Source organism: Hippopotamus amphibius, chromosome 3, assembly GCF_030028045.1.
Source record: "Hippopotamus amphibius kiboko isolate mHipAmp2 chromosome 3, mHipAmp2.hap2, whole genome shotgun sequence".
Taxonomy (NCBI): domain Eukaryota; kingdom Metazoa; phylum Chordata; class Mammalia; order Artiodactyla; family Hippopotamidae; genus Hippopotamus; species Hippopotamus amphibius.
In genome coordinates, this window is record NC_080188.1 from 11,647,165 (window position 1) to 11,672,135 (window position 24,971).

The window sequence follows — 24,971 nt, forward strand, 5'->3', positions numbered from 1 at the left end:
CTTTATTTTTCTTTGTTTTGAGCCCCAAGTATGGCTAAGTATTTATTGAATTTATGTTTGGATTCCTCTTTGGGAAGCTTTGTAAATCATCACCCTCATTATTTCAACAAATACTATTCTATGCTAGTTTGGTTATAGAACTGGCCTTCAATTTTAGTTATTTTAATGTGTAAAATGGAAAGAACATGGGATAGGAAAGAGGAATGCTTTGGGTTTTAGTGGTGACTATGCAATCAACTTAGAAGCTCTGTGACCTTGGACAATTTACTTAGTCTCTCTGATATTCAGTATTCCCATTTGAAAAATTAGTTAAATCCATAACCTCATGAATTGTATTTGGGTGAGATGAAGAAATGTACATGAAGCATGCATCATAGTGCCTGTCATCAATTCTTCATCAGATCTTCATTAATTCTCAGTTGATTTTCCTTCAACTTACTCATTCTCATATTGAAATAAGCACAACTCTCAATTCTTGGAATTTGTAAACATGTGATTTACTCCTGGCTTTGCTGCAGGCTGTGTCGCCTTGAGCAAACCACTGTCTTTTTGCACTCCAGTGTTCTCATCTGTAAAAGGAAGATCTGAACTCTATAATCTTAAATACTCTACTACCCTTTCATTTAATTTTATTTCTTCTGGTCTTTGCAGTTTTAAAAGAACAACAACAACAAAAAGATGTATTACCATTTCCTGATTCAGCAATAAAGTACAATAGATTTCTATGCAACATGTCATAACCCAAGAATACTAATTATTGTGAGCTTCTTAAATCAAAGCCTTGTCCTATGTGAGAATTACCTTGAAAAACATCCAAATTTCCACCTAAAATTGTTAGGAGACTTGAGGTGGGTATTTTTCATCTTTCTTAAAAACAAGAAAAATTTAATCCACATATTGAGGGGTTTTTTTTTTTAAGTTGAAATTTTCCTCCTACTAATTCCTATTGAGTTGTAGATATCTAAGTTGAGGTTTCTTTTGGCCTGCAGTTGATTTCTCCTTGTCTTCTAAATGACAGCTGCTGATTACATTAATATTCAGATCTCTGTCCTGTCTTCCCAAAAGGTCACTTTTTGTCTTCTTAAAAAATTAAGCTCTTGTATTCCTGACAAGAGAATTATTATATCCCATGAAAACAGATTGTAGTTAGAAAGGCCTTTCTTAAAGCATACAAACAAATAAAACACTGTCTCCACTTTAGGTTATCAAATGATTCACTGTTATGTAGATATTTTAACAAATCTGTAAAGCAAAATCTGTGAGAAATTCATAGACAATCCCTATTTCACTTGACCCCTGCCAAAAAAAATAATGACTATAATATCATTATGAAGAAATGGTTGAATAATGACAAAGGTGATCTTTGTATAGCTCAATTTTTCTTACCTAAAATTTATAAGTATTCTAATGTATTCAGAATGTACTTGAAAATATATTTGTCTTTGGACATAATGTTCTACAATACATTGTGATATGTCACACCTACATGGAAAGTGCAGTATCATAGGTTATAGATTAAAGAGATTAACTTTTGCTTCAGTCATTTCCTTTATGATTTTATGCTGGAGAAGCTAATCAATGTTATTCTTATACCGTACTCCAAAGTCTTCCGCTTTTCCAACTCACAGAGAAAAGCAAACAAAAAATAACAGCAACAAAACAAAACAATCCAAGGATAAGAATTATTTGATTAATAAATGTATGTAATACTCATTATTTTGCTTGCTTACCTTACCTGAATATCACTTGAAAGTTCGAAGTTAGATGAAGGTAATAAACTATATGTATTTTGTCTCAAGTTTCCACTTGAAAATCTTTTATTTTTCTGATTAACCTGTTCCTGATATGTCTTTTCTGTAAGGGCACCTGGCTAACACCTTAAAAGTTTCCAAGTATGGCTGTAAGATTAGCTCCATGAACCCCATTTAATAGTTATAAAATGAGGTGGGTACTATTTATAGTATCTCTGGGAAATTTTGTCACTAGTATTTCTCAAATTATGTCACATAGTTTAAAATCATGAGAATGACTCATAAAATAGTATTTTCTTTCTTTTCCAGATACGCATCTAAGATTAAAAGATAAAATAGTCTGAATACATTTAATTCTTTTATATTTTAGACATATCTGGAACCATGGTAGTCCCGTAGGAACATGTTTTAGTTTAAATATTAGGTGGAATATGAAATAACAAAATAAAATATCAGTGCAGAATTACATACTAATGACCCAGGAAATAATTCTCATAATAGGCAGTCTAGGAGTATGTGCCAGGGAGGAAGGAACATAACGCCCCAGGTACGTTAGGGGCTATTTAATGTCCAGGGAGGGTGTCATATTGCAAACAGTGCGCATTCACTAGGTCACTGTCAGGACGAGACTGAGCTACAGCAGAAATATAAATTATTTTAAAGCCAGATTTGCTGCTTTGAAAACGTTATCCCCTGAGAAGCACATAGACGTGGTTGCATGAAAATATCCATTAATAAAAATTGTGTTTCTCCCAGTTTGGCCTTATGAATTACCACATGAGAAAGGAATATTAAAATATTAATCATTGTGATAAGCAGATGGAAACTTCATGATAATAGCAGGTGATTAATAAAAGGAATGCATTTTTAGGAAATCACTTTATTTTGGCATGTTTATGCCCACAAGTGTCAAAGCCACTACATTTTCCTACATGGTAAAATATTGATAATAATTAGATTCAGGGTATTGTAATATGATAGATTAGGTGATAGATAGATAGGTAGATAGATAGATAAAATTATCACCTACATACTCTGTTATAAATAGTTGTAAACACAACAGTCTGAATGAAATTTAAACAGAATCCTCAGAATATGAGAAACCCAACATTTTCCATATGCACTGTCATATTCCATTCTTTTTCTAATATTCATATTTCATTAGCATTTAGTACATAGGCCTTGGGATTTTTTAAAAAGAAATATAAATATGTTCAATTTTGGTACTTGTGAACTATTTATCATTTAATTTACCATCAAGGCCTACTTAATTTTGTTTAAGACACTAAATTAATGTAAATCCCACCTCTTCTACTTTTGATATGCAAATATTTTTACTTTGATGTGTAGCTATACAAATTGAAGATTGCAACATGAACCGCTAATGCTAATTTGATTACTTCTGTATTAGTGTTGAGTGCTACAAAAATAGCAAGAGATTGTTTAAAAAATGAAACTGGGAATGGAAGAACTCTTTCTCTGCAGGCCCTCTGCAATGATGGTAGTATTAATGCATGTACATTAATGCTTGATGATTTTCATAGAGCCATGAATGCAATTTTAAAGGCAAATAATTTAGGATTTTTAGAAAACCTGACAGCTTGATTTTTAAAAAATTTGAGTTCATCAGAAAGTCCTCACTGTACTTTTTAATAGCTCAGAGAGTTTGAATCTATTTAAAATATTTATTGGAAATCATTTAGACCATGATTTATTTTTAGCAGTAAAGCTGTTTATCAAATATAGTGAAGACAAGGTGCCTGAATTGTGATTCAATAGTTTTTGAATGTAAGTGAATCAGGCTTTTAAAAAAAGAAAGAATGAGCCTTTTAAAAAACCTATTTAATTGATTTATTTGATAAAGTTGAGGCGATCTCTAATGACCTGTAACAAAAAGGATATACATATCTGGTTGCAACCCAAGCTAAGACAAATATCTCTAAAAACTGTTGAAAAATGATTTTCCCCTCTTTTTAAATAATACTTGAAAATGGTATCTCACCACGTTGAAAAAGAAATACGTATATACATGATCTATAAGATCTTCCAGTGGTGGAGCTGCAGTAATATCTGCCACCTGTAGTGCGCCTGCAGCGTGCATGTTGCTTGTCTGTTTATCAATGAAATGTCTGTGTATGTCTGTCTGTAATTTGCATTATGCCTGAAAGTCTCTATGCTCGTTAACCTTTTACAGGTGCCGCACCGTTCCAAGGAACTGCAGGTACTAAAAGAATGGGCAGTACTTATAAAGGCACAGCACACTTTGAGCTCCACCCTCTCCTCCTGCCTACCCTCAGGCAACGTTTTGGAGGCCACTCAGTGAGTTAGATATCCATGACCAAGCTAAGGAAGTAAAACAGAGGAGTAGCTAATGATTGAATGAAGGCCACGTATATCTCCCACATATTACCCATCATCTGACTAAAGAAAAATAAAAGATTTACTATAAAAAAAGAGATGGAGAGAGATTGAGTGAGATGGGTCAATCATTACTTTATCACATTATCAAAAGTTTTTCCTCAAGATGTGACTGGAAAAATGTTTTAGGACATATGCACATACTGTTAGTTTTCTTAAAAGATTCTCGGTAGTGTATGTGGTACGTGAAAATATACTACAGAGATTAACTAGATTAGAATGTTGATGAATACAGATTATAGGCTGATGGATCATAAAATTAATTACACTAAGGAAATACTGAACACTGGTTGGTTGATTCTCTGTGAAATCATAATAGAATTTTTATGTAATGCAGTCTTTAAATAAGATCAAGCATTCACCTATTCCACACTTGCAGAAATTCACAATTTGTGTACTTAGGGAGGGAACAAGTATACAGAAATAGCCTCAAAAAAGCAGGGCAATGTTTATATATATTATATATATGGCATAGAAGTTTTTTCAACATGATAACAGCTTTAATAGTAGAGAATTCTCTTCCAGAATGCTATGGCTTTGCTGTAAACATTCTTAACCTCGTGTGTGAAAGAAAAAGATTTTGATTCTTTCTAATCAGTGCTTCCAAAAAATCAATTTTCTTGTTTCAAATTAGTCACAAATTCTTTTTTTGAAATTTCTTTTACAAATGTGTTCCTTTATATACAATGCAAAGTTTTAAAAGAATTTGTCAGTCTACCATGGGTAAAGCCTTATTAAGTAGATATTAAATAGACTTGAGCAAACCACTTATAAAATCCAACAGCCTTATTAAAGCTGGCGAATGCTATTGTGATTATGAAAATCATTAATGCTCTTAAAAATAATGATGCCACTGATACTAGTCTTTACCACTGAAACTATTTTCAAGGGCTAAAAATGGGGCAAGTCATAATGTGAGCCCACTTCTTAATGGGTTCACAATCTGAATTACAATCTTGTTCAACCTCCTGTTTTGAAAATGCAAACTCTTTTATAAGTCACTTATGGAAATTGTTAAGCCCCATCTCCTTGTTTTCATAATGAGTGTAAAAAACTATCTAAAATTCTTTACATAGACAATGAAGAAAATCAGGGTTGGCTACAGTAAGGATAGAAGTCATCCTATTTTCCTTACTTTAAAAAAGCGATTTTATAAATGTAGGTGTGCATTGCTTTGTTCATCTCTTCATCTCTTTCTCACTCACACTGTTTCTTTCATTTCAGATGCCATGCTTTTCAAAAAGCTGTCTGTTTTAGAACGTTTCCTCTTCCTGGTAGCACTCAAGTCACCAATGAAATGTTGTGCCTTAAATTATAGCTCCTGAAATTTACCATTGGCTCATGTTAAAAGAAAACTGAGCTCTACTCCTCACCCTCAAGTCTTAATGTCAGTTCTTATTTTGCCAGTCTTCATTTTCATTTAAGGAGACAACTTGTCCACTGGATACTGTTAAAGATAATGTGAAAATCACAAACAGTTTATCTTATTCACAGTGCAGGGTTGTGAGGGGGGAAAGAGGACAGAGACTGTACAAGGGGAAAGAATTACGGTAGAACATCCTTGATAAAAGCATTGCTTAGTTAATCCTTAGTTCCATTTAGATCAGTGCTCATGTGACAGGAACTAATTTTTTAAAATTTTATTCAATCTTAAAATTTAAATTTCAGTAGCCACATTTGGCTAGTGGTTACCATATTGCACAGTGCAGATTTAGATACTCATGTTCTCATTTAATTTTACAAGACAAAGATTAAATGTTTTAGCCTTTGAAATAGACCCCAAAGAATAAAACCGGTCGTCATTCTTTTGAAGAGTCATTGTTCCTTTTGTTAATTTCAGATGACTTATCTTGGCTTCTGTGTTTTCAATCTCCTCCTTCACTGAATATAATTAAAATGTATCTTGCAAATTAGGATTATGTACATATATACATATGTGTGTGCATGTGTGTATATAATTAATATACATATAATTAATATGTATATTAATTATATATACATGTATATGCATATTGATTATATAATTTTTATTAGTGGAATTTCAATAAATACATATAAAAATTTATGGATATTAGCCATGAAGCTGGCCTTAACACTTTTCTGGTGTAATGATTAAGGTCATGGCTGTGGAGTCAAATAGACATGGGATCAAATTCTAGTTCTGTGACCATCTAAGTGACTTTGGGAAAATAACTAAGCTTCTCAAGTCCTCGTTTTCTTCAGTGGGAAGAGATGATAATGCTTCATACATTGTAGAATTGTGATGATTAATTGAGTTAGTGCTACAAAGCATGGACCATTGTGCATCTCTCACAGTGTTTATTCAGTAAATGTCACCATGTCAGCCAGTTATTCTTAGTGCTGTGTAAGGGGTCATGTGAGTACAGTGTGTCCTCAAAAGGAGCATTTTTTTTTCTTTAATTGAGCTAACAATGGATAATTCCCAACCCAGCTGAATATAAACAGTGCCAATGGGTTTTATCACTTTCTCCTCCACTGGCCACACAGGGGTATAGGGTGATCTTCCAAAGTGCCTCAGTATAAGAACAATCTTATATAGTCTGGAGAAAATGATACTATTTTCAAGTGTTTAAAGAATTGTCCCAAGGAAGGAACAATAACAAATTCAATGAGGCTTCTTGTTGAATGTCTAGCTTTTGCTTTTAATAGTAACACTATGGAGGCATGTGCCTATTATTGGCTTTCAGATGGGGCCAATTCCTTTACTATAGCCAGACTTAGGGCGTGATCCTTGTCATTTGAGAGGCCTTCAATCTGTGATATTATAAATGACAACATCAGCTGAAAGAGAAGGAGCTGACATTACCAACTGGGATGGAAAAAAATGACTAACACTAAATACATATTGTAAGTTCTTCATTCTTGGTCTCCCAGCTACTGTTATTAATGTCAATGAGCCAAAGAGGGCAGTTGTCCCACTCTTTTAGCAAACAATGCACAGACATCCAAATGCCACTTGGAACTTCCTAAAATGTTCCCTTCCTGTCACTTCAGCAGTAGGTAAAGATGGAGGAGCTGAGATGTGTGCCAGCTTATGCTTCTTCTGACCCTAGTTTCTGCATTTCCCATTAGGAGATCCTCCATGGATGGATACTGTGCTTGATAATTTTTCTGAAGTAAATCTAAGAAGCAGGGTGTGGGTGTTTTCCCTTTCCAAAGTGAGTCATGGTGCCCATGGGTCTAATGCATCTATAACCTAGACTGAATTAAAACATAGAGAGAAGCGACCATCAGCGTGGCAAAATATGGAGACGGATAATGGTGGTGAATAACATCCTTCATAAAGTGTAAGACTGTTAATTGTAGGGAAAGCCTGTTCCTCACATAAATATTAGACAGTTGTAAGAAAAATAGCACGCCCATGTTTGGGCATCAGCTATGCTGTGTTAGGTTTTGTTACAGCCTTACAGGAAAAGCAAATTAAAGCCAGAGCTGGGGGGGGGGGAGACATGTGGGAGGTTTTATTTTTATATTTTTTACAAGAAAGAAAATACTTTAAGAGATTTGAAGAACACCATCAATTTAAGGTTTTTGCAAAATAGTGATGATCCTTTAAAAAAAAAGTCTAAACTTGAAAGATTTAGTTCATTGTAAATTAAATAGAAGATTGGGATAGAATTAAACCAAAACCCCCTCCCCCAAAACAAAACAAACAAAACAGCTTCTGTGCCCACCAAATATTTAGAAAAGGGTATTTCTGTATTGGTATATGTTCACACTTCATAGCATCCTCTAAATGTGTAAGTCTGGAAACTAGAAAAGGAAAAAAATTACTATATTGGTAGCTATTTGGATAGAATGTATACATGGGTGGTGAAAAAGACTGCATTGCCCAGCTGAGATTTTCAGATATCAATGTAGTTACTTGAAATGCTTTTAGCAGCTCTATTTAGAAAAACAAGCATAATGGGGAAAAACTCTGCTACTGCTTACGTTGAAATAAAAACCCTCAGGATTATTGGTTCTCATAATTTACAATTATTTTTCTGAAAAATGTCTAATTAAACTGTCTATTTAAATCTTGTTAAGAATAAACTATACAGTTTATCTTTATATAGATTATCCCAAATCACAAGAAATTGAAAACCTGTAGAATTTAACCAGCCTTGGGAAAAGATGGTCTGAAGTACTTGTGTTTTCACCTGCAATGCTCTGGCTATTTCAGCTTCCTATCTTTGAGTAGACACTGTGACCCATGACAACTTTGTGGCAGCTGTGCTGTGATATGAATAAGCAGCTATTCTGAGTAGATATCAAGAAGCAAATTCATTTTATTGTGGTTTGTTTTGCACTAGAAAAATCTGATTCCTTGTTTTTAAGAGTAAAAGTAGACTAGGCAGAAAGAAATTCAAATTGGGAAAAATAGATGATAAAAAACAAATTTGTATGAGACTCAAAGATCAGACCTTCCAACATGCCTACCTACGTGCATGAAAGATATGTAAATATCATACATTTCTTCTTAGTTATTAGAAAAGAATTCATACGTTGAAATGGTCCTGTTAGCATTTACATTTTTGTGTTTATGTTTGGACCATTTGTGCAGTGTCTTGATCAAGTCAAAGTAGGCGCCCTTTGAAATGTATAAAGAAATCATTTTAATTAAAAACAGATACAATATTAATATAGTTTTTTAATCATATAGATATACTCAAAGCCACTGCCAAAATTAACTCCAGAATACTAAAATATATAGATTTAATATATTGATTTATATTGCCTAACAGCAGCTACTGGGCAGTTGTGACAATTGAGCAATTATTATGTGGCCAGTCCAAATTGAGATGTGCTATAAATATAACATACCTATCAGATTTAGAAGACTCAGTAAAAGTAAAAAGAATGTAAAATATCTCATTAATAATTCCATATTTATTATATATAGGTATGGTAATATCTTGGATATTTGGGGTTGAATAAAACACATTATTAGAATTAATGTCACTATTTTATTTTTCAAATACAGACACAAGCGCATTTTAAATTATGTTCATGGCTCTTACATGCTATTTGAATTATATATTTCTCTTGGCATTGATGTGGGCAGTGTTTATCTCTGAACACGAAAGAGAAGTTCTGTAATTTAAAGATAAACAATGAGGCAAGTGTATGTATGTATATGTTTATTTCTTATTTCTTATTGCCGCTTTAACTAACGTTACCACAAACTTAGTGGCTTAAAACAACACAGATTTATTATCTTACAGTTTTAGAGGTCAGAAGTCCAAAGTGGATCTCACTGGGCTAAAATCAAAGTATCAAGAAGGCTGCATTCCTTTCGGAGGCTCTAGGGCAGAATCTTTTTTCTTGCCTTTTCTATCTTCTAGAGGCTACCTTCCCGCATTCTTTTGCTGGTGACCCCATTCTTCCATCGTCAGTGCAATACAGGCAAATACTTCTAAGGCTGTCATCCCTCCAGTTCTCTCTCTGCCTCCCTCCTTCTCCTGTTTATAAGGACCCTATGATTAGGTCCATCTGGATAATCCAGGATAATCTCCCCATCTCAAGGTCAAGTGGTCTGCCACTTTCAGCATCCCCTTGCCATTAACCTAAAAGTATTTTCATAGGTTCCTGGGATCCAGATGTGGACATCTTTGGGCAACCATTCTTCTGTCTACCACAATGTGTATACATATACTTATATTTAGTCTAATAGATAAATATGTAAAATCCTCCTTCTTTCTTTCCTTCCTCTCCCTTCCTTCCTTCCTTCCTTTTCTTTCTTTCCATTTCACACCAAAAAAAAAAAATCCGTGTTTTTCTTCAGACTTTTTCCTTTGTCTTCCTTTTGGTACCATTTCTTGTCATTTTAAGTCTCATAAAATCTTCAGATAGTTTCATCTCACCGGAATACTCAGAGCTAAAGATCAGGACATGATGACGCAGAAAAAGTATGTTGTTCATTTTGGTGGTTCTAATTAGGGAGAAATCCCTCAGAATCTTTAATTGTTTCCTGTATTCCTCAGGTAGAGTAATAACTGACACAACAGCCATATCAGAAGGAAGGGAATGTGAATTCCAGCGGGTGAGCACGTTTTTTAGCATGGATGAAATGAGTAGAACATCCGTGAAAAAGAAGAGGCTTTGAAACAAAACCAAATAAAGGAAAGAGGCAAAGCACTTCTGTGCCTCTCTAAGAGACATTGTTAGTTTAGCACACCTGCTCAGACCTTTTGAGATTATCTTGGGACCTGCTTCTGTGAGTTGAAAAGTGGGTTCCTCAAGAAATTGTAGAAACACAGCAGCGACTTGGTAACATCTCTTCACCTAGTCAAATAACTGGAAAAATTCAATCTTGTTTTTAAAGTACAGTTGATTAGAGACAGTGTCACCATTGCTTGAATAATCCTGGGGGATAACAAAGCTTACTTACAAGATAATTGATGAGAGTAGTCCTTAAGAGTCCGAATTTGGCTGCTGCATTTTTGGCTACTGCATTTTTACACAAAATGATTCAGACTCTTCCAAAGGTAATGATCCATGGTTTTAAGTGAAACCCATCTTTTAAGATATTATACTCCCTGTTGCAATATTTAAATTGCTTTCTTCTTTTCAATAATGAAAATGATTTAACTAGACTTAGAAAAATGTTAATTCACCCTATCTATTGGACAAAGCTAAACAGGCTACTAATTGCCACAGAGGTATAACAATACAGTCAGTGAACTCTAAACATGGTGATTTAAACGTACGCTGGGTATTTCCTTCTTCTTTTTTCTTTTGTTTGCTTTGTTGTTGTTGTTGTTCATACCAGAGCAATTAAAATCAACTTTATTTCTGAAAGCTTTACGTTATTTCCATGCAGCTAATTTTTATGGGAAAATGTACCAGCTAAAGATAAACATGATAAAATTAAGTGCTTGAGGAAGACAAAATAAATTTATGTTATAATTCTGTAATTTGTAACATTGTCTTTTTTATTTTAGAACTAGTTATTTTTTAAAATTATATAAGTAATATTAGTAATAAGTTGTGATATGGAAAGAAAGGATTTTTGCTGTACATTTGGTCCATAATAATTTCAGTCTCAGTTTGGATGAAGCTTTTGTTAGGTTTAAAGTGCACTTAGTGTAGGAGATATGTTTTAATAGGTTTAGAGTTTAGGCTATGTCTATATTTAGAAAATACAAGTGTGAAGGGTAGTAAATATCAAATATTCATGATCAGGTAAAATCCTTACAAATGAGGCTGAAGACGGGCCAAATCCTGAGGCACTTATTAAGATGAAGTCTGTGTATATTTAAAGACAGTGACTTAAATTACACAAAAATAACTGTCTATTGATTTAGACATTTGTATCTCAGAGACACATGCCTACACAAGTTGTTTTTTCGAAAATCACACAGATAATGTTGAACTCTTTCCTCAGTTACAGCTCTGCATTAACAGAGCATGTTGGAGGTGATAATATATGCTGAATGATATATTTGTAATCAAGACATTTAAAAAGAATACTTAATCAAGGAAAGTCAGGAAGCCAAACAAGTTATCCGTTTCTTCTCATAATTATTATTGGGGGATGGGAGACACAAATAATCATAAAATATCTAAAGATATTTAAAATTTCTTTTTTAGTGGAGAATTAGGCACGCAAAATTAAACCCCAGAGGGTCCAAAAGCGATAATTAAATAGAATATAATGAACAATTCAATTGAACTATTACTAAGCCCAATAGGAAATCACCGTAGGGCATTACGAACTTTGCCAAGGGGAGCCTGGACATATTTCACACACACACACACAATGACCTTTGAAATAGACTTTGAAAGTTAAATAGAGATTAAGGTAATCACTTTATGTAAGGGAAACATCCTGGACAGACGGAGAGCATGGTAGATGAAAACTGTAAGGAGAAGGTGATTATCTTACTTTCTGGTCCGTGGCATACCATCGGAGAGATTCAAGAAATATTAATTGTTTAGATAATTTTATCAGATTTATGTTTTTGCTTATTAAAATTGTCCAGGATAGACAGGGGAGGGGGATAAGAAAGGTGACGATTGATGTTTTTTGTGGTGGTCTGGCCAAGATAGGAGGAGAACATGATGCAGTAGCTGTGGACAAAGGAGTGGAAGGATGCTCTAGACTAGTGCCTCACTAAATGTGGTCCTCGGATCACATGCACTGACATCACCTGACAACTTGCCAAAAATGCCAGTTGTCTGAGGCTCCATCCAAGACCTATTGAACCAAAACCTCTGATGTGGAGTCCAACAGCCTTTTTTTTTTAAGCTTAATTAAAGTATAATTGATATACCAAAACCGCACATTTTAATGTGTACATCTTAAGTTTTTTCGACATATGTATGATCACCACAACCAGGACAGTAAACATATTTATGACCTGCAGCCACCTGTGTTTTAACAAGTCCTCCAGGGAATCTGAGGCACACTAATATTTGAAGACAGCTGCCTAAAGATATAGTTCTGGAGTTGAAATAGAATTAGACTTGGAATAAGGACAATGGAGGAATCAGGAACAGCTAAAATTTATATTGTAGGCAACTAAGTAGAGAGTGGTATCATTCAATGAGATAGGATATATGAGAGGAGAGTTAGGTTAATCCAAAAAGGTACTTTTGAAAATATTTCATTGTCAAGGAAGCTGTCATTACCAAAAAAGTGTAGGTCTCTGTTCAAATGTCAGGAATTGGTTTTGATTAGACCAATCTTTGGTCTTCATTGAACCAGAAAGTATGTAGTTAATTTGTTTGTAGTTTTCTTTACAGAGAGGGAGGCTGGCTAGAGGCTGGAACACCATTAGAATGTGTGGTGTAGAGGAAAGTGCTCTGGACTTGGGAGTCAAAGGACCTGAACTATGGCTTTGACCTAGGACATCTATAACACTACTTGACTATGAACACTAGTTCTCTTATCTATGGAAAGTCACTCAACTTCCCAGAGCTCTAGGTTTTTATTTGTTTTTGTTTTTTGTTTTTTCTATTTCATTTTTTCCCACCAGGAAACATTACCTGTATTTCATAACTATTGTGAAAAAATAATGTGTGAAAAACGTAACACAGCATAAATGGCAGATTCCTTTCTTCCTTCTCAGTTGCTTACTGCTTATACACCGTTTCTTTTGCAATACTCAAAATTTGACTGAGAATTAGCAAATTAAGGGGGATGAAGATGGAAGAGAGAGAAAAATACTTCTCAGGATATTCTCAAACATGCTGACGACCAAACAGTTACCTGGAAATTTATTTGAACAGTGCATCCCTAATATAGCCTCACATAGTTTCCTAGAGAAAATTCTTGAGTAACACATCTGAAAATATTTGCCAAGGCATTGCAGAAAAAAAATGGCTACGGTTCCTCTGGAGAGACATGGGACCAAAAGATATATTACATTTTAAATATAAAATAGCAAGGCATTGTAATGTTTTGCTATCAGCTACACCAATTAATGCAGATGATGCTAATTAAAAGCAAATTTAGAGAGTGATTAGGTTCTTTCACCATTGTTAAGGAGAATTGATTCTTCTATAGATCTAATATGTTAAAGTGAGAAGTTAATGATATATTGATGTATTTTAAAGCACCTAATTTAGATTATAATTCTGAGGAAAACATTTGTGTTAATACTGAATATTAAATGACAAACGTTTTCTCCTGGAAAAGAAATGGCACCATTTGTGTAACCCTAGAGCAAGGCACATGTTGATGTTTCAAATAAATTATTGTGTATGGCTGTATAATCTCAATTTTGGTCTTATAAAACTTATAATACAAGAATTCTATTGCACATGTGCTCATTTATATGGCAGTATACAGCTGTGTGTGGCATAATAACTTTATTGAACAAAATTACGTGCTGTAGAACTTGCTGCAAAAATTTCTTTGTCCCATCTGGACTAGCTTTGCAATTGAGAAGGCTGAAGTGGGCAAAGATTTTTACAGAATTACAGAAAACAGCAGTAGCTTTCTGCTGTCAATTTTAACATTTAGAAAATAATGTCAGTAGGTGTTCAAGCTAGAAGGGTGTCTTTGTCAGACTCAAAAGGGGTTTTCAATTTGGAACAAAGGCACTCTCACTATGTGAAGGCCCTTATATCAAGATAGACATCTGGTTCATATCTGAATGTATTGGCCTTCACTTTCTATGTTCCTAAAATCTTATATCATAGACACAACAAACCAGCTGATTCTTATATTTCTCCAACAGAGGCAGTTAAAATAACTATGATCCTGGAAAATTATTTTCTGATGGATTAAATTTGCCTAACATTATATAAAACTTAGTTATGCTATCTGTATTTTATGGGGAAAAGAGGAAAAGATTAAAATAAGTATGAGGTAGATTAAATGGCAGGACGTAGCATTCATTGCTTTTACTAATATCTTCCATCTTCCTTTCCCTCTCCTTCTCCTTACCTCCCTTCCTTTCTTTCTCCCAGACAAAATATGTGACAAAAAGAAAAAAAAAAAAGGGGAAAGAAAAGGAAAGAAAAAGAAAGAGCACAAGGCCCATCTATATAAAATCTAGTTAAACCGAGGTTAGAAAAAGAAAATAGTGTGGTCCAAAAAGGTAGTTCTTATATCTAGTAAAATGGTAACAAAACGGAGGTGCTATTATCATTGTCTTTACTGTTAGCTAATCTTTACACTGTGATGGTATGTTTTATGTATTTGAAAATCTATGCATGCACCATATACACACTTTCATAAAGATGGGGAAATTTCAGAAAATACATTAATTAGATGGTGAAACTAGGGCTGTGAGTGCTAGTAGCGTGGACAAAAGTATGTTGATGATAAAAACGTGTATCTAGTAATTACTTAAATCCAACATAAATTATTATTTTCAAAGATTATAGTACAAAATAAGTGGGCTAGTTATTAAATCACCTGTAACAAAAGCCTGTGGGTAAAAACAAAAGAGTCCATGAAATGTCACACAACCTGACTCCTCTGTTCTCATTTAAAAATATAAAACCAGGCAAAATCAGGTAATATATTTTCTTTCAAAAAACAAAAATACCAAGACAAATATTGCATATTTGTACATGTGAGTTTGAAATTTTCATATGAATATATTATTAGTTTAAATATTAATTTGTTTCATAATACATTACACATATGCTTATAGATACATAATGAATAAGATTAACAGAACATGTTTTATATATGTGTGTATATATATTATTTATAATGAGTGTACAAATATACTCGCATGAGGCGTGCTGTTACTGAGTCAGACCTCAAAGTTTGTTAACGATGTGATCTTTTTATGTATATAGTTACATGTATGATGTGTTTGATGATCATCGTATGTATATATTTTCTCAAATCTGTAGGGAAACATAAACTTCTTTTCAAACACGGTTCATACATACATTTACCAGCATGGGTTTACATTTTGAAAGGAAGTTAAAAAGCATGCCTACTAACACAGCCTTTAAAATCTTGAGGTGAAGGGTGAGTGAGCTAAAATCTGATTATAGAGAAGCTGTTTGGAACAGTACCTTTGTTGTTATTTTTGTTGTTGGAAATAGTTAGATAAATGAGGGGAAAATCCAGTAATCTGTTCATATTTGATATTGGGAACAGAAATATTTACCCCTACCTCTATGATTAACACAATAATTATTTTCTTAACAAGTATAATATTGAGTCCAATTAACCAACTGTATGCAACAACAAAACAACAAAAGCATCATTTGGACTGTACTACTTAAACTAATTATGAATTCCTGAAAAAAACAATCAAGGATGCTGAGCCAATACGATACAACATAGCTTCTTCTAATATGCAGAGCAAGCTGCTTTGCTTTTATAAACAATCATAGCAAACAATCCCTCCTCCACCTCTACAACTTCTGTTCATCTGGCTTTTTTCACCTAACAGAGCATCACCAACATGCTTATAAAGGCACACACTTGAAAAATAATCTTTATTTAACCTATATGGGCAAGGAGAACAGGCATGATTCGAGTCAAAATTTAACTCTAGGGGTATATTAGTCTCTCCAGAGAATAAAATGATAAGTCTTCAGACACCATGTGCATCTTACCCCAGTACATGTTCACACAGTTCCAAATCAGACGATTGCGCTTTGAAGCAACGTGCACTATGTAACACTGTTAATAGCCCAACAGTTTCACTGCACCACTGAAAGTGCTCTGATATTTAATATAGACTGTTCTGTTTAAAGTAAATTGACATAAATAAGCTTGCTAGAGTTTTAGGCTCTACATAGATGGGGCTTGAGCATAGAGGCCAGCCTTTTTGCAGTGATGCTAATAAAACTAGTTCTGATCCATAATTTGAACAGGAATAGAGATATAATCCAAGAAAAGTAAAAAATATACTATAAGCCAATAACAAAATGTCACTAAAGTAGAATGTTTCTTTAAATAAAACTATGCTTTACTGATTAATGCAAATTTTGCTGCAGTTTTGGCATGAAATAATTATTCTTTGAGGTATTCCCAGCTCAACTTAACAGAAAAATCGAGAGAATGATGTGTGTGTCTGTTATATTGATTCTGTCTATAGTTATAGCCCCAAATATTTTGACATGCGCATTCCTGTAATATCTGAAGCTCTGCTCCGTTTATAATCATAATTCTCCTGCTGAGAGCACGGCTTGTGCTGATGCCAGCCTGTGCCTCCTCCTTGAGGTCAGAAGAAAAGTAATTTCTATATTTTAATTAGCCTAAACTTTAGCTCTGAGTCAATGACTTTATCTTAAATCATAACACTTCCATAGATAAATGCATCCCTTTAAGAAAAATTGCTGTTTTCACATTATTCATTCACGTGCAGCTCTTTGAAAAGACACAGTTGGTTTGGAAAAAATAAATCATGCTTGTTTAAAATGTCTTTTAAAATGGTTACCAAGTGTTTACATGTTTTAAGCCTCTTGATCACTTCCCAACCTCCCTGCCAGAAGCACACTTTCATTTAAACGTATTTATTTTAGTTTCTTTCTTCTCTGCAGACTTTCCAACTGAAAGATTTTACATAAAGGACAATGAATGTGTACAAGTGAATCTTAAGTAGTAGTAGTAGTATCTTACTCACCAAGAAATTTTTTCTGTCAGAGCTTCCAGACTGTAAACATTGCACCACAAAAAAATGCTAAAAAATTTTTTTCTTTAGAAATTGCAACTGTCTGCTATTGGTTCTAACCTTCATTTTGTCATTGCTCATGAAACAGATTAAACAGGTTCTTCACTTTAAGTAACATTAAATGAAATAGGTTTTCTTTCCTTTTGCACAGATCCAGCACCAGCCTATTGGGTTGTATAGGCAAAATAAAGCCATTTTCCTCAAACTTGCTTGAATCCCAGAAGGGTGAATACAAATCTTGCTAAGGTGTTGGAGGAGATGAACTTGGTTTTTGGCCTTAGAGATTTACTCCACAGCTATTGGGACCACATTTCCCATTACCTAGTGGTTGGGGAAAATCTTTCCCATTTATCAAAAACTGGCATATTAGAGGGACATTTAATTTCACTCTATATGTAATTGATAGTTATAACCTATATGCTGCATTATACTAAGTTATGTAGGGGAGAGAGAGGGAGAGACAGAGGCAGAGGGAGAGGGAGAATGAGAGAAAGAAAGAAATACGGGACAGAGACCTGGCCTTAAAAATTATTGCAGGAAGAATCTATACATGCATGCTATAACTAATTCCCAATGCAAGGCAGAATATCCTTTATTTACTAGACCATGAAATACAGGCAGTACTAAAATAAGGAATGAGACTGATTCATAAGAATAATAAAAGTAATAATAATATCCAATATTTATTGAACACTTACTATATACTAAGCACTGTATACTTTCTCTTCTCTCAATATTTTCAGTAATCTTAAGAAGTCACAACTATATTACTCCCATTTTAAAGATGAAAAAACAGAGTGATTAATTAATTTGCTAACATCACACAGGTAAATGGCTTGGAAAAACACTAAAAACCAGATATCTATTTTCAGAGCACATAGGATGACAATGTAAGGAGGGGTCAAAGTGAAGTGCAAAAAAGCAAAACAAAACAAACATCCCCAAAATCTTCATTGGTGACTTCACTGTATGAAATAGTATTTCTGTGAAAATTGGGCAAGTCAAATTTCCGAGTTTAACTTTTTCTTTCAAAAGTATGCAATTAATCACATTTGGCCTACAGCTTGTAGGGTTTCTTGAATTTCAAATGGTTTATCTTGTAAAAGAACCTGGTAAAATTGTTCTGCAGATGTTAAGTGTTTTTTTTTTTTTTAATCTGTTATTGAAGTTTCCTTTTCCTTTTTTTTCTTCAATGAGGAACTAAGTGTTGCTTGAAGTATTTTTAACAGGAAGTTTGGGGAAGCTGGGAGCCACGCTGCTTTGCATTTATTTGCTATGAGCCTCTCCCTAGTCACAGAGTTTAACTCTGAAAGTGATGTGGAAAGAAGGAAATGCACATGAATGGGGCTGCCATGGGCAGAGCCACCTCTGCTGGGAAGTGATAGCTGTTTGCACGCGAGGAAGCTTCCTTCACTACTTCATCACCGGCCTTTCTTCACAAAGGGATCAGTTTTGAAATGGAAAAACCAAGCTCAAAACAGGTTCCATATGTGAAAAAGTTAAATTAGGGAAGCAATGATTTACAAGGACTTTCTCCCTAGTAACATATTCTGTTAGGTTATCAGCATAATATGATTTCAGTGATGCAAGATTTTCCTCACTGTGTTAACATAATTTTGTTGAAAATCAGATGACAGACTCTAACCATTTTACAAGCAGAAGCAGAAACAGGCCCAACATGTATGTTTTTATAAAATAAAACATGCAAACATCAGGCCCTATAGCTGCCCTGTCCGACGTAGTAACCACTAGAGCATATGTGACTATTATTTTTAAATTAATTAAAATTTAAAATTCAGTCCCTTAGTCACACTAGCCATTATTTTATAGCACACTTTATTACTCCAGAAAGTCTTATTGATGGTACTAGTGTAGAGTTGTGGTTAACAGGTCAAGCTGGACTCTAACTTCCTGTGATTCAGGCCAGCTTCATTTAGTAGCAGTGTGACCTTGGTCGACTTCTTGTTGAGCTTCCTTCTTCATCTACAAGAATGGGGATGGTAATCACATCTATCTCATATAGTTGTCATGAGTACTAAATGAGATAATACATGTAAAAATATTTAGATCAGTATCTGGCACAAAGGGCTTAATAAATGCTGGCTTTTATTATTAGGGGCTAGGTGTGTTTTTAGAGTCATTAGATTAAATATCATTCATTGGTTAGAAAAGGATCAGTTGTACATTTCAGGATTAAAATCCAATATGCTAATAGGCTCCTATAAAGTTTAAAAGTAACACATTTCACTTACATATATTCATATATTTTTTGCCCATTTTCGGAAAGGGTTTGAGGCTATTAAAAAATTTTTTAAAGGACAAATACAACAGAACTGAAAACAATTAACCTAATTTTAGAAAGACAAAACCAAAATCGATGATGAGGGTGGGGATTTATAGAAGACCGTGGTTAAAGGAAGCTATTGCTATTGAACAACAGTAAATATTAGCTGAGGCTCCAAAGGGAGACATATAATTTAGGCACAGTCTTAGGTTAATTTTTTAAATTTACATTAAATCCAAATAGATGTAAGAAAAGTTTCAGAGTTACATTTATGAACAGTGTGAATCTAACTCAATCTTATACAATTGGTAGAAAATGTCCTATTGCATACAGCTATTCTGATAGCCATCTATAGTTCATAGATCTTTTTTAAAAGGAAGATATAATCAATAGGCCCTACTAATCATCTAGGGGAAAGTCACCAGGAAATTAGTTAAGAAAATGTGAAATACCAGTTTAGAGGTTGGATACTGGTATAGCACAGAGTCACTGCAAAGAAAGTAGTCGACTTCTTAGACCAAATCTCTCTCCTACGTTACAAGCTGAATAAGTTGGAAAACTGCTTACTCCCTCTGTGTCTCATTCTCCCATCTGTAAGATGGAGATAATAATTGTAACACTCTCACGGGCTTTTGTAAAAAATAAAAGTGTTGGTGCTTATAAAGTAGACCGCCTGACACTTAGTGCACATACAGTACAAGCAGTATTTGATGTTAGCCAACAACATGGAATGGCTGACTGTGATTTTGGAGAATTCTCCTAATTCCTCTCTTCTTTCATTTACCTCCTGGAAATCTGGTCCAGAAGCAGGCTTGTCAGTTGTCTGTATTGCAAAGATGATCACAGTATAAATAAAATAATACATTTTAAAATTTGAGTATAAAATATAAGAACTTTAGTTTTAATTTTTGTATTTTCCTACAAATGCTACTCAGTATTTTCATAAGCTCTGATGCAGTTTCTAGAGGGTATAGTTTTCTGTTCTTTTTGCTGTTATCGTTCTGTTCCTTTTTTTTTTTTTTTTTTTTATTTGGGCACTCTCTGGGGTAATTGTCTAAAGAGTTTTTCAACTTTAGGGGAAAAAAAGAGCCAGAATATATGCTAATGGAAATTACTTAGAGAAACCTGAGTAAATCTAGTAATTGCGTGCCATCTGTGGTAAGGAAATTAAATAGTGCACTTAACGTGATTCAATAATTAAATATGTATTTATTAAATCATTTGTAATAGCTTTAGTATATGACCTCAGGTCTCAAAGGCAACCACATAGTGATTACCCTTGAAGCTTCATCTAAAAGTGAATTACACAATCAGCTTTCCTTTCTTTTATTGCCTGGACATGCTTTACCTTGAAACCTCATTGTGAAAGAAATTTTCTGTTACAACTCTTGCAACAGGACTTCATCACTGCAGTACAACATGGGGTGGGAGTTGTTGGGGGTGGGGGAGAGGCAGAATGTCATGAAAAGTTGACAATAAACAGAAACAGTCAGAAAATTACCTGTGGGAGATGGCAGATGATCAGAGATTTTGAGACAGAAGGCAGGCACTCTGCACAGCAGCTGAAGAGGAGAAAAGGTGCATTAGTCAAATGAATTATGAAAAAAAAATCAAATTCCAGAGAGGTGCTAACATTTTCTTTGTATTATTAGTTTTTTCCAGATTTTGCGATATATTCTTTAGTTGCATCTTTCCTTTCCTGCCAATGTATTACTTAGGGGAAAAAATGAATTTTAGCATTTGGAGAAGAATATAGAACTCAAGTGATCAACTTAGGGAATAACATGTTTCATAAACAGACTGATTTTAACTTGATGAACTTGAATGATTTACTTTTACAAGTCAAATTTCACAGATCATGTCCAAATTTGTTTTATAAATCCATGAATTAACACTCAGGATGCATTTTCTTACTTCTCAAGCTAGATTTCCTGGGCAATATGGTGAAAATAAAAGTACTACAAAATTTTTAAATGCATGTTCGTGTTCCTCTTCCTGATTTTCTCTTGCTAATTTACAGGGTTTCCTGTTAAGGAATAACAGCTGTAAAATATCCTTTGAAGCTCCAATTTAACCTCTTTATCCTATTTCCTGAAACCAAATGGATGTTTTATGATTCTAACTCCTACTCCCACAGATTGCCATGCTATTTTGTCCATCTTTCTCTTTATTTTCTACAGTTCAGTGAAGTTTATATTAAGGGAAATCCTTTCAAAAAAGTAATTTTGAGGAAAAAGTTTCCCTTAAGTGAGCATAGTTCTTATTTCTGCTATTTCCAACTTCAGCTCTTAACTTCTTTCCACTGTATTCTCAAATTCTCAGAGTTATGTAATTTTAGATAAGTCCCTTGTCCGTTACTTACCATAGCCACACTTTACATTCCATCAAATAATGTACCAAATCATTTTGCACCTATGACACAGTTCAATCTGGGTGCTAAAATAATCAAAATAAAGAGAGATTTTGGAAAATCAGTGACGTGTAAGTGGGAGGCATTGAAAATGAATCCACTTTTCTATAACATTGGTTCTGTGTAATTAAAATAGAGAATAATATTGACATTGAAATATTGTGTAATGTCTAATATCTTCTAGATTTAAAGCGGCAGATTAGCTTTACTCAAGTAATCAATTGTCAAACATCACTTTAGCAGGATAACATTTCTTTTAGTCCATGTGTTCCACCTGCTTCCACATTTTGGCATTGGAAAACCTCTCTCCAATTAGTGGAAATAGTGAAGCAGCTGTTTGCAATGTCAGTAGAGAAATATTTTTATTTTTGTTGAAAGCAACTAACTGGTTTATATGAAAACTGAAGGTGCACACACATACATGCACACAAAGACACATTGTATATTTTTTGTTCATATTTAAAAAACCCATAGTTTCTGCACAAAAACCTGCCAGGAGTTACAGCTGGAACCAATAGGAATGTGGTGGAAAGTTATGGCAACTTCTAATTGAGCAAAATTGCAATCACTAAATTGGATATATTCTGAGAATTAGAGATTTGACATTAATTGTTGATTAATTGTATCGTTATCAGAAAGTGTTTTCCTAAGTCTATATATATTCACCATCTCTATCCCCGGTCTATACAGCAATTATGTACTGGGATATTTTCAGAAAATTAATTTTGGACTGATTTTGCTAATAATTAACCATAAGGATTTTCTCTATGCTGAAACAAGCTCCATCTTTGGTTTTGCCTGAAGTATATAAAGACGGAACTGAATAGTTGATATTCATTGACTGCTGAGGTAAAGATGAATTTTCTAATAAAACTCCAGAGAGCAATTCTTAGGAGGTGGAACTTTTTTTGGTTGACATAGGGCCAAAGATGAATGTTTGGGGGAGCTTACATAAAACTAGCTTTGCCACTTTTGAATTATGTGCTAGAAGGGAAGGGGAAAATGTGTTCCCTACTAGGCCATAAGATTCCAACAGTTTCTCTTGCTTGCAAAATTCAAAAATGCCTTGTGGTATAAAACTCCAACTCAGAATATTGTCCTCCTCATTGTATTGAGGAAAATGCATTGAGAGCAAAAGCAATCCACATTCACATTTATAAGGCCGAGAGGGTTTTGAAATTCATGCCTGAATGAGCATCATATAAGCATTTTTCTGGCTTCTCAAACCAACCTTTCTACAGCTGGACTGTATTAAGAATTAGAAACTTAAGGGAAATCAGAGGTTTAAATGTAAAGAACGTATTTGTGCAAACGCTCTTTTGTCTAGTCCTAATGGGGTTTTTAATTTGTTTGCTTCATTTGTGCTTTTTGTAAATCTTTACCTTTTTCTTCTTTATTTTTTTAAAGTTAAAATAGGTAATGTAAAGCATCATTTCACTTAATGATCACAGCAGGCCCAAATAAATCGGAAAATGTCAGGTTAGATGAGGAACATTAGTAAGAATCAACTTTAGCTTGATCTGATTATGCTACTGTTTGACACTATGAGTTAGAAATCAAAAGTACATTTTTAGAAGCACTCTAACTCAGAGCTTGTGCTTTTATATTAAAAATATATTTGTATTTCACCTAGTGTAAAAGCAGTATTCTTAAGCATTCTGAGAGAACATTTAGCCATATAGTAAATTTTCTAGTTTTCAACTCTTGTCACATGCTTTAAACAGATGTAATAGTTTCAACAAAAAAAAAATCTAGACAAATGTTTAATCAGCCTTGCACATACGGGGCATACAGGAAGTCATAAGGAAAACTGGCAAAAGGAATTTGAGCCTTATTTTTCTTATCTGAGTTTAAATAAGGAAAAAGATTAGGATGATAATTCCAACCTTTAGAGCAGTTTGGAAACAAGCATATTATATGGACATGATAGATAATAAATGCCAATCTCCTTCTCTTCCTCTGATAAATATATTGAAATATATATTTTTCCTCCAAATAGCTGACTTCTTACCTCTCCCGGATCTACACAGAAAATCAAGCCCATTATCATTTCGTGGATTCTTACATCATATCTCTCTTTTAATCATTGTGGTCAAAATAAGTCAAGGTAAATAGCAGACAGTAGGTTCCATGGGCAAGGGCAACCATAAGGTCACAGTTTTGTAGCAGAGGTGGAATGTATTGATAGGTTATTCATCAAAGAAATCAAATAGGAAGGAAAAAATGCATTAAGCCATTTCATAAGAAGGTATTAAAGAACTGTGCCGCTATAAGAAAGTGTATCAAATTGCTTTTTTATTCAGTATGTCAATTGAAATATGGACGCTATGCTTGGAACTTGGTCTGTTTGTAAAATTCAGCAGGGATCTTTATTCCTGGTATTTGGCTCCTTTCCAAGCCTTTTAAGTGTCTGGTAAAGTATCTTGAATTGCAAGCTAATAAATGATACTTTTAATAGAGTTCTAGGCTTTGGGACCATTTCTTTTCCTGTTTCTCTTCTTCTTTCCATCTTTCCTCTCCTCCACACATTTAAGACACTTTCTAATATTTGCGTACATTTGATTTATTTTTTATTGATGTATGATTGACATAAAATATCACATTAGTTTCAAGTGTACAACTTAATGATCCCACAATCAAACATGTTATATAGAAGGATCTCCACAAGTCCAGGAACCATCTGTCACCATATAAAACTATCAGTATTATTGACTGAATTCCTTATGCTGTTATTACATCCTTGTGACATGTTCATTGTATAACTGGTACTTTATACCTCTTAATCCCCTTCACCAATTTCGCTCGGCCCTCTACTCCCCTCCCCGCTGGCAACGACCAGTTTGCTCTCTGTACCTATAAGTCCGTTCCTGTTTTACTTTGTTTTGTATTTTAAAGTCCACATATAAGTGAGATCTGTATACATTTTACATCAGAAACTGACTGAGGTGGGAATCATGATGTAGTAACCATGAGGACTAGAGGTGTAAATGGATTATTTGAATTTTGTA

At 34.0% G+C, this 24,971-nt stretch overlaps 1 protein-coding gene across 7 annotated transcripts in view; it reads left to right on the plus strand.

Annotated features, from left to right (window-relative positions):
* The window catches only part of PCDH7 (protocadherin 7), a 393,865-nt gene that overhangs the window by 237,656 nt on the left and 131,238 nt on the right, over positions 1 to 24,971 (plus strand). The window contains exon 4 of one of the 7 annotated variants that reach the window (XM_057725953.1): positions 10,157 to 10,173. The exons of the other annotated variants lie outside the window; for them this stretch is intronic. The gene's annotated coding sequence lies outside the window, so the exon portion shown is untranslated. Of the gene's footprint in view, positions 1 to 10,156; positions 10,174 to 24,971 lie in introns of those variants that run through there. 7 annotated transcript variants of the gene reach the window in all.